General features: G+C 37.6%; 1 pseudogene; it reads right to left on the minus strand.

Moving 5' to 3' along the window:
• Nucleotides 1-336: 336 nt before the first annotated feature.
• On the minus strand, nt 337-2,144 carry LOC123803593 (pumilio homolog 3 pseudogene; annotated as a pseudogene).
• Between the last annotated feature and the right edge of the window lie 9,621 nt (nt 2,145-11,765).

Raw genomic sequence — 11,765 nt, forward strand, 5'->3', positions numbered from 1 at the left:
TGTTTTCCTATTGTGGATTTTCTTTCTTATTTGTATGTCTTTTTTCTTTTTAAAGATTACAAAATTATACATATTCCTGGTAGACAATTTTCCACATATAAAATGTATAAAGGAGAAAATAAATCTTCCAATAAATGTATCCATTGTTAACACTTTTTATTTTTTCTTAGTCTTTTGAAAAATATGAATATGTGCACATATTATATTTTTAGGAACTGTTTTATAAATAGACTCTTATACAAAGAAGATACATATATACAGAACATCCAGATTCCCAGGAAGGTGGATCTGAGCCCTTCTTTTCCACACTGGGAAAAGAGAACAGGAAAAATGATTCTATCTTGTTCTTAACTGTGTCCAGTATGCGGCCAGTTTTTCAAGTAGCATTTCTATTCCTTTGCTGGTGTTTTTGTTTTTCTCCAGTGTGGAAATGAGGCCTTTCAGTCCAGCCTTGACTTCGTGTGCAACCTCTTGATCAGAACGCTGCAGAAGGCTACAAAGAATAATGGCACCTCCATTTACACTAGCCCAGGATTTCAGGTTCTTCATACCAATATGCTCTACAAGTGTTTTTGCAAAACAACCTTCTCTTTCACTTCCTTCATCTTCTCATCTTGTACTATTAACCACTTCAGGACTAGATGTCCTACAGGATGTTCTGGGATGTGAAACTCTCCATCCTTGCCACCTGGATGGAACTCTGCTGCTGCCAAGTTGGCAGTGGCATTCATGACAGGCTGTCTCCACTGGCACTGTGTGCATTGCCATCTCCTTTCTGTAGAACCTCAATGAGCTCTTGCACCGTATGCGCAGGATCTCTGGAACTTAGTAAATACAACTTCCATATTTGCCATTTACTATGTTAGGTGAGGAACTAATAATTTCTGATATGATTATCTGCCTCACAAGCTTAGTATCATCCATACAATCAAATGCCACCAGTAAGACCAAATGGGAGTACCAGCCATTAGTCACCTTTTCAATGTAAGTCTTCATTGTTTTCACACTTTCCTGTCCTTAGGTGTGCCATGCCACGGGCAGTGCATGGCCGCTCTAGCGCCATCGTCTGTGTGTGCCAGGTAAGTCGCTCCTTCGCGGATGTTTCAATCATTTCTGAACTCAGCTTTGTGGGTGCATAGGTTAAAAAAAAAAAAGTCCAAGAATACTTTGAGCACCAATGAGTGCTTAATCACAGCTTCCTTTTGGGCCACTGGAGTTAGAATCTGCTTCGTTTCATCCATGATAAGCTCTAGTTTTTCTGGCTGTACCAAAGTGTTAGTAGTTTGTCCAGGGTTTGGTGATCTACTGACTCGTAAAGCTGAAATGTGTTCCCCTACAGCTCCTTCGTCAGCATGTTCCTGTGCTCCAAGATGGCTTTGTCATTGTGCTCGTACTCCTCAATGGCCGAATCTTCTGCTAGCTGGAGCATCTTCCTCAGGTGGCCTTTAAAACTTCTCATTATCTCTGCAATCTGTGGTTTACTCCCATACATGATGAATTATTTAACAATATTGCTGGAGTAATTAGCTTTGCTTAATTGGACACCAGATCATCTCACAGTTCTTCAAAAGCCTGTTTTCACCATTCTTCGTCACCATACTGAATGCAAAACTGGATCACACGAGTTGAATCGTGCCCAAATGTGATAGTTTTAATTTTCCCTTTAATCAACGTCTGCAAATCACTCATCAGTTTCACTCTTTTCTTTGTCACGGTCTTTTCTTCTTAAGATCTCCCAAATCTGCTTTGCCCAAACAACAATGTCAGTTGGTTTTTTTACTGAGTTGCCTATTTTGCTTTAGTTCTTTGAAGTCATCCCATTTAGGTTTCTTGGCTGTGACTTATCACTTTTACCGTCCACCTGGAATTTTCTCTTCCTGTTGAATTTACGTGCCTTCTGAAATTTGTTCTTTGGTATTTTATCCCCTTGCTGCTTATTTTTGAACTGCTTTACACCTTTCCCCCCAGGGCTTGTGGCAATTTTTCAAAGTTCTTAGATGTGATTTTAGGTCCACCTTCCTTGACAACTTTCCTTGGAAATGTCTTTAATGAACCAGAATCATTGTTTTTATGAAATCTGGTTTTTTTTCTTGTGATGTCTTTGCACCTTTTCCTGTGATTTTTGTTTCCCCTTTAACTTCCATTATAGCAGTTCACACATGTGGGACCCAGGCCTGTGTACATACTATTTTTATAAAATTGTTACTCAGTTTTAATTGATGCATTTTTGTGTTTCATCTTCCCTTTTCAACCACCACAGCACCAAGTCCTAAATTGTTTCCCCTCCATGAGGGACTCTGTCATGGGGAAATGTGTTCATTCTGAAATAAGAAATGAGATGTGTTATCTCATGGCCTTGATAAGGCCAAGAAAGACATTGCTATGATTTTGAATGATTTATATAGGATCTCAAATAGCATTTCTTAACTGAACAAACATGATATTTATTGAGAGGTTTAGATACCATAGTCTTTTGAAAGAGCTGGACTGAGGTGTAAAACAACTTGACCACTAAAAGTCTGACTACTCTGGACGCCTGGGTAGCGCAGTTGTTAGGTGTCTGCCTTCGGCTCAGGGTGTGATTCCGGCGTTCCGGGATCAAGTCCCACATCGGGCTGCTCTGTTGGGAGCCTGCTTCTTCCTCTCCCACTCCCCCTGTTTGTGTTCCCTGTCTCGCTGGCTGTCTATCTCTGTCAAATAAATAAATAATTAATCTTTAAAAAAAAAAGTCTGACTACTCATGATGATTTTTGCTTGCTTTTAGGTAACAGAAATAATGCTGCACTGTTAATATCACATCCAAAACCACATCCCAAAGCTACTATCTTCACATTGAAATATAAAGCCTTTGAAGACAAAATATTCATGTAATTAGCATCTGAAAATCAAACTGCCCATCAGTGAAAATCTCTGTAGCTTCTGGGTCCAATTTCATTGGAATATCCACTATAATCTGTTACAACCACAAAACACTTGATGATATTTCTGATCATCAATAGTTTGAATTGGGACTTTATAATGTGTAGAAATAAAGAATGAGAAGAGAATCAACTGGTGTTAGAATCTGATTCTTTTTCTGTATATAAATGCCTTAGCGAAATATTAAAATTACACTCTTTCTTATGCTGAAAAAAGATAATAATACCTCTAAGAGGTTACTATCTAAGTTAAATTTTCTGATGAATATATTTTAAATTCTACAGTGAGAATGTGTAACCATTGTTTGTTATGTGGGCTACAAGAAAGTTTTGCTGAGAAACAGGGTATCAAGACACAGGGTTTATTTGAGAAGAAGATTAAGGGGAGAAAAGTGACAAAATTTCATGATTTTACCTAACTTAAAATTAAGAGTTCAGTATGGTCTCCTGTGAAAATTCATGACTGAAATCTGCCAAGTGGAATGTGGGAACTAAGATGGTGAGCACAGAAGGAGAGTGAAGGTTTAAACAAGGGATAAAATAATACATGAATAACATGGAAATGGACAGCAATGATTGCTTTGTTATGAGCTAACTATAGGATATAAATGATTATATAAGATAAAAAAATATATACCAGTTTTTCTACTAAAGACCACAGTGAAAAGATAGATTGTTTAATTTCTATTCTTAAACTTCTCTTCTTCTGAAATTTAAGATTATACTAACACACTTGGAATATTTTGGAAACACATATCCTGGCTTTTACTATAATCCTCATTATTTTGAGCTTAGATAAATCATCTTGAGCTTAACTCAGGAATGTAAATAAATCTTCAGTTAGCAACTTTGTCCTTGGTGTCCAAATATTCTTAAGGCAGATCTTGGCACATATTTGCAGCTAAACATTTAAAAATGACATTTGATCTAATAAAGAGGAGGAGCATTCTCTTGTGGGTTTACCTTGCCTTCTTACTTTGGTGTTTGAAGATGTATTTCCCATTTATTTCACTTATATAATGGATCTAATAGGACTGCCAAACTTTTCTTTCTTTATTATCATGAACGTGGATCTCTGGCTCTGGCTCATACTATAAAATTTCTGAGTAACTCTGAAATCTTGGCCTTGCAGACATTCTGACCACTCAGCTGAATGAATGCCTATCTCTTGGTATAATCTGGATTGCTTGAATTTAGGAGATATCTTTCCCCCTTCCTGCCTGCCTTCCTCAAAAACTGGAATTCCTGCTAGGTGTCAAGAACCTACTTAATGCTGAAAATTAAGTGGCACATGGGAATACACTTTTTTCTAAATAACTGTAGGATTGTTATATTGTGATTTATAAGGAGAAATATGTATGTGGTATTCACTCCCAGTCTCTGACACAGAGCTTCTAAAACCCTCACAAATTCCCAAGTGATAAGAGCACTACAAGCATCCTGTTTTCTAATGAGAAGACTCTGGGTGGACTCCTGAATGGCTCCTGGGTGGAAGATGGTCACCAGAAAGACCAAGACATGATTAGAAGCTTGGAACTTTCAGTCCTACACTCCAACATCCAGAGGAGAGGAGCTGGAAATGGAGTTAGTAATTCATCACGCTTATGTGAGGAAACCTCCATAAAATCTCAATAATATGGGGTCAGAGAGCTTCCAGGTTGGTGAACACATCCACATACCAGGAAGCTGATGCACCCCAACTCCATGGAGCCAGAAGCTCCTTCACTCAGGAGGCTTTCAGACCTCACTCTACATATGTCTTCTTCTGGCTGTTCATCTGTATCCTTTGTCATATCCATTATTATATGGTAAACTGGTAAACATAAGTGTTTCCTTGAGATCTGTGAGCTGCTCCAGCAAATTAGTGAAACCCAAGATGGAGTAGTGTGGACCTCTGAGTTGCAGCCAAGTGGGCAGAAGTTGTGAGTAACCTGGGGACTTCCTACTTATAGTTGGCATCTGAAGTAGGGAGCAGTCTCATGAGACAAACCTTTAACCTGTGGGATCTAAAACTATCTCCAGGCAGACAGTGTCAGAGTTGGGTTAAATTGTGAAATACCCAGCTGGTGTCACAGAGAATTGCTTGGTGGGGGAAAAGCCCCACACGTCTGTTTTCAGAAGTGTTGTGAGTGTGGTAGTAGAAGAGCATAAAGGAGACAGAAAGGAGGAGAGGGGTGCCTGGGTGGCTCAGTTGTTAAGCGTCTGCCTTCGGCTCAGGGCGTGATCCCGGCGTTCTGGGATCGAGCCCCACGTCAGGCTCTTCCGCTGGGAGCCTGCTTCTTCCTCTCTCATTCCCCCTGCTTGTGTTCCCTCTCTTGCTGGCTGTCTCTCTCTGTCAAATAAATAAAATCTTAAAAAAAAAAAAGGAATTAAAAAAAAAAGAAAGGAGGAGGAGAGACTTATTTTTCTGTTTCTGAGGATTGCGTGAAAAAAACGCTTTTAAAAAAGCTATGTGATTTTTGAGAGTACACAGAGGCTGTTCCTCAGATAGATTTGTTCATTTTGGTGTTAAAAAATGGACATTTGGAAATCATCTGTAAGGTACGCAACTTCACTCAATAGAGAAACTGGACTAGTTCTGATTAGTCCTTTCAGACATTTTTCCAAGGTCATTCCATCCCTTTTTTGATGGTTGCAAAACTCCCACACTTAGAACAGAATTTTCTTGCAGTTACATCTCAGTTGCATTTTTGCAACCAAACGTTTGGATGAATGTATCTAAAACATGATCTGTTCTAGACCAGGATGGCCTGCTCCAGGTCCATAGCAGCCCACACTCACTTTCCGCTTGTGTTGGCCCACACTGCACAAGTCATCTTGCTTTCCAAGTGCTGCCTCAATATTAGTGAAAAAGAAGTTTGACTGTTTCAAGTAACAACAGAAAATTAATCTCTTCAACAAGTGTGTTTTTTTAAATATATCTTCTAACAAATTACACTTTTAATGTTTTCTGCTTAAACAGTATGTCATAAGATTTTCATAACAGTTTTCACTTTTCTAGCAATAATTAAGTTAATAATAACAGCAATAAAATTAGTAAAGATATGTCAAATATCATTTTTCTTACAATATGTCTATCATACAAAAATGGGAAAAGTGAAATAAAGACAGAAAAAAGCCATAAATCTGTCACTCAGAGATAAACACTAAAACTACCTTTCCATTTATTCTATTTTCATATAAGACTATATTTATGTGTTTATTAAAATAAGAAAATAGGTGACATATACTGTCTTAAAATGCATATTCACTATTTATAATATTGGGAATGTATTCTTCTGCAACGCCATTCTAATGACGGTCTAGCATGACATGTTTTAGCCTTTATTAACCAATCCCCTTGCTGTTGACATGCTTTGTTTCTCATTATTCACTAGTAATATAACCAGGGACTCAATTGCAAAAGAAACTTTGCACTGTTGTGGCTTTTGGTGAAAGAAAAAGATGAACTAAAAACAGTTTCATAGCATTAAAGGAGTAGACTCAATTTTAATTGGATAAATAAAATTAACAAATAAAACAGACATTTCAGCAGTTTGTCAAGAGCTCTGGTGATAGTAAATAACATGAGGTTTTTTGTTTTTAAAGATTTTATTTATTTATTTGACAGAGAGAGAGACAGCCAGCGAGAGAGGAAACACAAGCAGGGGGAGTGGGAAAGGAAGAAGCAGGCTCATAGCAGAGGAGCCTGATGTGGGGCTCGATCCCAGAACGCCGGGATCACGCCCTGAGCCGAAGGCAGATGCCTAACGACTGCGCCACCCAGGCGCCCCATAACATGAGGTTTTAATTTTGGTCCAAAATCCTGGGATATTGTCATAATTTGTTTAAGTGCTATAAAAAATAGTTTAGAATAATAATAGCATTATATCGTTTAACAGCATGTATTGTATGAATCATATACTATTTAATATATGTAATACTAATGTAATCAATATTTATGAATATCATGGAAACTTGCTATAAATCCTTTTTTAATTGACAATAGTTTTTTTTTTTTTACTGAAGTACAGTTAACATTTAGTCTTATATTAGTTTCAGGTGTGCAACATATTGATTCAACGATTCCATACATTATTCAATGTTCACCGTGAGAAGTGCATCTGTCACCATACAATGTTATTGTAATATTACTGACCATGGGAGAACAAGACCTCAGTGGGTAAAAGAAACAATAACAGGAACAGGCATATATGGCAAAAGCTGTATGCATATGGCAAAAGCCAATCATTCCACATCATTCGGTACTGGAAACAGTACATGCTGAAAACAGCAATGATGGTGGATAAGATAGGCCTACTGAGGTTGGCTCTCCCATCTCCTGCAGCACCCTAGTTAATGCCTCTCTCGGACCCATGCTGATAGTCACCTACACAGTTCCTTGCTGCCCCTCATGTGATTGCTTTCTTGAGTTGTTTTTTCTTTGCTTCCACATACTTTACATTCTAGGATAATAAAACTGAGAGTTCACCTGGACTTGGGGCTTCACCTCTACCTTGCACTTCTTGGCACTCCCTGGTGGTACACCTCCTTCAGCCCTCTCTTTGTTCCAAGTTGTTGGACTCAGAGTAATCATTTTGTCTCTCAACAAATGCACTATGTGACAATTGATTATATTCCTAATACTGTAGTCTTCACCTCTGTGACATATTTATTTTATAACTGGAAGTTTGTACCTCATCCTCCCCTTTATCTGTTTCACCCATCCCCCACCCACCCACCTTCCCTCTGGCAACCACCAGTTTCTTCTCTCTATATAGTTAAGTTTTTTTTTGTTGTTGTTGTTATTGTTGTTTTGTTTCTTTGTTCATTTTTTTCGTACTTTTAAATTCCACATAGAAGTGAATTCACATGGTATTTGTCTTTCGCTGTATTGACAATCTCTACGTTCTTCAGAATACAATCTTTATGATCTTTAGGACCTAAATCTCTTAGATTCAGTTCTGAAAAGATATACACACAAAAAGGAGACAAACACTTATTGGGCATCTACTTGTATCAAGCACACAGTTAATAGCTAATTTACCGGACAACTTAGTATATGCCTACATTTGACTCTGTGATGTAAACTATTATATCAAGTTTCCAATTGTATATATCTGCAAGTAACACTCTCTTCTCTTTTAAATAATTAAATAATTTTATTATCACAATTAAATGAAGGCAAACAAATCACTCTCCTATGTGAGAAGAAATGAAATACTTGCTGTTTAACTTTCTCCAGATACAATAAAAAAATTTTGACAAATGCCGACACCAACCACACAAATCCTTGAGCTCCAAAATAATAGCAAAAGCTTTTAATCTTGATCAAGTCCCAATAGCTCATTTTTGCTTCTGTTTCCCTTGCCTTTGGAGACATGCCGAGCAAAAAATTCCTGCAGCCGAGGTCAAAGAGGCTGCTGCCTGTGTTCTTCTCTAGGATTTTGATGGATTCTTGTCTCACTTTTAGGTCTTTCATTCATTTTGAGTTTATCTTTGTGTATGATGTAAGAAAATGGTCCATTTACATTCTTCTACATGTGACTGTCCAGCTTTCCCAACACCATTTGTTGGAGACTGTCCTTTTCCCATTAAGATATTCTTTCTTGTTTTGTCGAAGATTAGTTGCCCATAGAGTTGAGGGTCCATTTCTGGGTTCTCTATTCTGTTCCATTGATCTATATGTCTGTTTTTGTGCCCGTGCCTTACTGTCTTGATGATCACAACTTTGTAATATAGCTTGAAGTCAGGCATTGTGATGCTCCCAGCTTTGCTTTTACTTTTTTCAACATTCCCCTGGTGATTTGGGATCTTTTCTGGTTCCATACAAATGTTAGGATTAGTTGTTACAGCTATGTGAAAAATGTCGATGGTATTTTGATAGGGATTGCATTGAATGTGTAGATTGCTCTGGGCAGCAAAGAAATTTTAACAATATTTATTCTTCCAATCCACGAGCATAGAACATTTGTCCATTTCTTTGTGTCTTCCTCAGTTTCTTTCATAAATGTTCTGTGGTTTCCAGAGTTAGATCCTTTACCTCTTTGGTAGGGTTATTCCTAAGTATCTTATGGTTTTTTTGTGCTATTGTAAATGGGATTGATTCCTTAATTTATCTTTCTTCAGCTCATTGTTAGTGTGCAGAAATGCCACTGAATTCTGTGCATTGATTTTATATCCTGCCGCATTGGTGAAATGCTGCATGAGTTCTAGCAATTTGGGGGTGGAGTCTTTTGAGTTTTCCACATGTCATGTCATCTGCGAAGAGAGAGTTGACTTCTTCTTTGCCAATTTGAATGCATTTTATTGTTTTTTGTTGTGTGATTGCTGAGGCTAGGACTTCTAGTACTATGTTGAACAAAAATGGTGAGAGGGGGCATCCCTGTCATGTTCCTGACCTTAGGGGAAAAGCTCTCAGTTTTCTCCAGTGACAATTATATTCACTGTGGGCTTTTCATAGATGGCTTTCATATTACTGAGATATAATCTCTCTATCCCTACACTGTGGAGACTTTTACTCAAGAAAGCATGCTGTATTTTGTCAAATGCTTTTTCTGCATCAGTTGAGGGGGTCATACGGTTCTTGTCCTTTTTTTAAATTAATGTGATCTGTCACATTGATTGACTTGTGAATGTTGAACCACCCTTGCAGCCCAGGAATAAATCAACTGGGTTGTGGTGAATAATCCTTTTCATGTACTGTTGGATCCTGTTGGCTAGTATCTTGAGTATTTTGGCACCCATTTCCATCAGGGAAATTGGTCTGTAATTCTCCTTTTTGGTGGGGTCTTTGTCTGGATTTGAGATCAAGATAGTGCTGGTCTCGTAGAACAAGTTTGGCAATTTTCCTTCCATTTCTATTTTTTTGAAACAGCTTCAGAAGAATAGGCATAGTTCTTCTTTAAATGTTTGGTAGAATTCCTCTGGGAAGCCATCCGGCCCTGGACTTTTGTTTGTTAGGGGATTTTTGATTACTGTTTCAATTTCCTTGCTGGTTATGAGTCTTCTCATTTCCATTCCTTCCTGTTTCACGTTTTCTATTCCTTCCCATTTCAGTGTTGGTAGTTTAAAAGTGCCCAGGTATGCATCCATATTTTTTCCAAATTGCCTAATTTATTGGCATATAGCTGCTATGATACGTTCTTACAATTCTTTGTATGTCCTTGGTGTTGTTCATTTTTCATTCATGATTTTATTAATTTGGGTTCCTTCTCTTTTCTTTTTGTTAAGTCTGGTTAGAGGTTTATCCAATTAATTCTTTCAGAGAAGCAGCTTCTAGTTTCATTGATCTGTTCCACTGTTCTGGTTTCTATTTCATTGATTTCTGCTCTAATCTTTATTATTTCTCTTCTCCTGCTTGGTTTAGGCTTTATTTGCTGTTCTTTCTCCAGGTCCTTTAGATGTAAGGTTAGCTTGCGTATTGAGATTTTTTTGTAATTGTTTTGAGAGAGGCTTGTATTGCACTTGTACTGTACTTCCCTCAGTACCGCCGTTACTGTATCCTAAAGGTTTCGAACAGACATTTTTTTCATTTTCATTAGTTTCCATGAATTTCTAAAATTCTTTAGTTTCCTGGTTGACCCATTCATTCTTTAGCATGATGCTCTTTTACCTCCAAGTTTTTGAGTTCCTTCCAAATTTCCTCTTGTGTATGAGTTCCAGTTTCAAAGCATGTGGTCTGAAAATACGCAGGGAAAAATTCCAATCTTTTGGTATTTGTTGAGACCTGATTTATGACCTAGTATGTGATCTGTTCTGGAGAATGTTCCATGTGTACTTGAGAAGAATGTATATTCTGTTGTTTTAATGTGGAATGCTCTGTATATATCTGTGAAGTCCATCTAGTTCAGTCTGTCATTCAAAGCCCTTGTTTCCTTGTTGATCTTCTGCTCAGATGATCTGTCCATTGCTGTGAGTGGGGTGTTGAAGTCTCTTACTGTTATTGTGTTTTTATCATCATTGTGTTTCTTTAATTTGGTTATTTAATTTGGTTTATGTATTTGGCTTTTCCCAAGTGAGGAGCATAAATATTTATAATTGTTAGACCTTCTTGTTGGATAGACATTTTAAGTATGATATAGTGTCCCTCTTCATCCCTTACTACAGTCTTTGGTATAAATCTAATTTGTCTGATATGAAGATTACTACCCCATCTTTCTTTTGATGTCCTTTAGCATGATAAATAGTTCTCCACCCCCTCACTTTCGATCTGGAAGTGCCTTTATGTCTAAAATGAAAGTCTTTTAGACAGCATATGGATAGGTCTTGCTTTTTATCCATCTGATAACCTGTGTTTTTTGATTGGAGCATTTAGCCCACTTACATTCAGAGTAACTATTGAAAGATATGAATTTAGTGCCATTGTATTGTCTGTTTCTGTAGATTGTCTCCGTTTCTTTGTTGTCTAGGTTACTTTTGGGCTCTCTCTTCGCTTAAAAGATCCCTTTTAATATTTCTTGCAGGGCTGGCTTAGGGGTCACAAATTCTTTTAGTTTATGCCTGTCTTGGAAGCTCTTTATATTTCCTTCCATTATGAATGACAGCCTTGCTGGATAAAGTATTCTTGCCTGCATGTTTTTCTCATTTAGTACCTGAATATATCATGCCAGCCCTTTCTGGCCTGCCTTGTCTCTGTGGATAGGTCTGATGTCAGCCTTTGTTTCTAACCTTGTGTGTTAAGAACCTCTTTGTCTCAAGATACTTTCAGGATTTTCTCTTTATTTCTGATATTTGCAAGCTTCACTATCATATGCCAGGGTGTTGATCTATTTTTATTGATTTTGAGAGGTGTCCTCTCTACCTCTTTGACTTGAATGCCTGTTTCCTTCCCCATATTAGGGAAGTTCTCAGCTATTATTTGCTCAA

This window comes from Ursus americanus, chromosome 30 (assembly GCF_024610735.1).
Source record: "Ursus americanus isolate L20-20 chromosome 30, mUrsAme1.1.p, whole genome shotgun sequence".
NCBI classification, from domain to species: domain Eukaryota; kingdom Metazoa; phylum Chordata; class Mammalia; order Carnivora; family Ursidae; genus Ursus; species Ursus americanus.